Here is a 2,652-nt window from a genome sequence, read left to right as displayed (position 1 = left end):
ATCCTCGCGATGTTTGCCTCTACTGTTTAAGAAGGTATTACTTTATTATAAGCACATGAATTTAAAAATACATTGACGCAGGGTTCAAACACAAGAACATTGACTTGACAGTCCAACGGCGATACTTCCAGCTCATAGTCAACTTTATGTTCTCCAATAACATGCAGAAACAGAATGGGCACAAAACCACATTCACAAAGACAATACAATGAAACTAACTAACATTATTTCCGTTTGGAAAGCACATAGATATTCATCCTTACAAAACTAGGTACTATTCAATTATACTTCAAAAGAAATTTCTCGATAAATTTATCTATTATGACTTAGTTAAATCAAGCGAGCACCTTTGTTTATAAAACACGAGCGTTAATTGTTATCTAATTAAAAGCAATACATTGTTCTGATGTCATAATAATTGCCTAATTATATCACGTGACTTATTGGGAACACTGTCAAATGTTTTTGTGAAGATTTTTTGTATGAGTGTAGTAGTAAGACACGGAATTATAAAGGGTAAAATGGGAATCGAACTGGCAGAACTGAAGATTTCTTAGTAACCATGACAAGTGAAATAAAAGTGGTCATTCATCAAATTGACCGTAGCAACAGTTCCTTAGCCTAAATTTTCGATTATTATTTTTATGCTTCAAAAAATTTAATCGTGTACAAATCACGATCCATAAGAAACAGACTGGTGATCGACGGACAGAAGACGGAGAAATAATGCAATTCCGCTTTTAATCTCCGGAGACGGAAAAATAAAAACGGAACTTTAGCATAATACAATTTGGGAATAGACAGATGGCCCGTCATATAAATTGTATCAGGTTAATGTCATTTCTTGATTTATTGTAATAGTCATATGTCATCATCATCATCATCTCAGCCTATTGCCGTCCACTGCTGAACGTAGGCCTCCCCTAAAGAGCGCCAACCATCCCGGTCCTGGGCAGCCGCATCCATCCGCTGCCAGCCATATGTCATGTAGTAGTCATATATGTAAACAAGTAAACATCTATAAATTGTACAATACAAGGTTTATCATTGCCCTCTGTCCATTTCCTTAGTCACTAGAAGTCCCACAGACATCGAAATCAAAGAGCTCACGCTTCGCACAAAGAACTATTGTTTTCTTACAACTTCCATTCATTCATAATATCTAAGTCAGAATCTTCGAGACTTAGGGCGTTCTAGAGTACCTACAACCCACCTCATTAAGTAAAGCTTAGAAAAAATCGACTCCCGCATTAAAAACTTCAGAATAAAAATAAAAAGTCATTTATTGAGAAGTCATTTAGTCATTTAGTGAGAGAAGAAACGCCGCATAAAACTCCCCAGCAGCTAAATCCCTTAAACTTAACCTAATACACAAACATGAAGACTCTAAGGACAAGCATTTATGGATCACACAAATGTTTGTCCTACGCGGGGATCGAACCCGAGACATGTCGCATGCATTGGGTTTGGCGTGGTGACTCTTGTTTATGCGTACTCTTGTATATTTTTGAAATAATTAGTGGTAGGTTAATGATTTACGTAATAAGTATTATTTTGAATGTGTGTAAAGTCGGCTTTTGGACCAAAGTCCGGCTACGAAGGAGCCCTGGACTTCGAACTAGCTTTGACGAGATATGGATTTAGTATTGTGCTGATACTCAGTTGATATCGATGTATGAATTAGGTTATGTAGAGACCTCTTGAAGCAATAACTGAATGTAATCGAAAATTATATTTTAAATTATCTGTAAGTAACCGGCACATATTTTTAAAGACATCCATTTACGAGTATCATCGTATGTGTCAGATAAAAGATTCTCTGAAGATTCCAACAACCTTTAACAAGCATTCTTGGTTGTTATCCTAAAAACAATAACCTTGCATAAAGAATCCCATTATTCCTACCTTTTTTAATGTTTTGAAAAAGGAGAGCCTTTTAATATTTCTTTAATTACACAGGGAAAGCGTCTCTATCTTTATAATTGTTATCTACATCAAACACGTACGTTAATTTAAGTAGAGAAATATTCAAGGCAATACATAACGGAGGTTTTAAATAACTTCAGATTACTCCGTAAACTCAGGAACTGGACTGGCTAGTGCTATGTCCATATCTACCTAGACGAGATATTTAACCTGCTTAGGTCTAAGTATAAATAGACAAATCGTAACCGTAAAGTTGTAGAATTTCATAGCATGTAACTTGATATTTTTTACTTTTGTTTTTAGTTACTTTAAATAACTTATAAATAAACAATGTTTATTCTTTTGTTTATGATGATAGGTTCCCCAAAAACATAAAATACCACGTGATAGACCTTAGAATAGACGGCATGATGAGCTTGACTCCTTCATGAAGGGTTGGGTCACTCTTGCTCTAGAACAAGGAAAATGGAAAGACTTGAGGGAGGCCTTTGCCCAGCTGTGGGATTACACATTTTCTCATATAAATGAGGGTATTCTTTTCGTTTGCGTTTTCATCGGAATACAGTCGCAATAAATAATGTATTTGAGATATGTCATGTGATATTTATTTATTAAAATCTATACTAAGAAGTGAAAGCTTACTTCTTCATAAAAAAATTTATTAAAAGCTCAAATGCTCGTATAATATAACTATAAAAAATACCATCACTTTTACACATACCTAAC

Source organism: Trichoplusia ni, chromosome 7 (genome assembly GCF_003590095.1).
Source record: "Trichoplusia ni isolate ovarian cell line Hi5 chromosome 7, tn1, whole genome shotgun sequence".
NCBI lineage: Eukaryota > Metazoa > Arthropoda > Insecta > Lepidoptera > Noctuidae > Trichoplusia > Trichoplusia ni.
The sequence above is the reverse complement of the archived record's forward strand: the minus strand, read 5'-3'. Positions refer to the sequence as shown.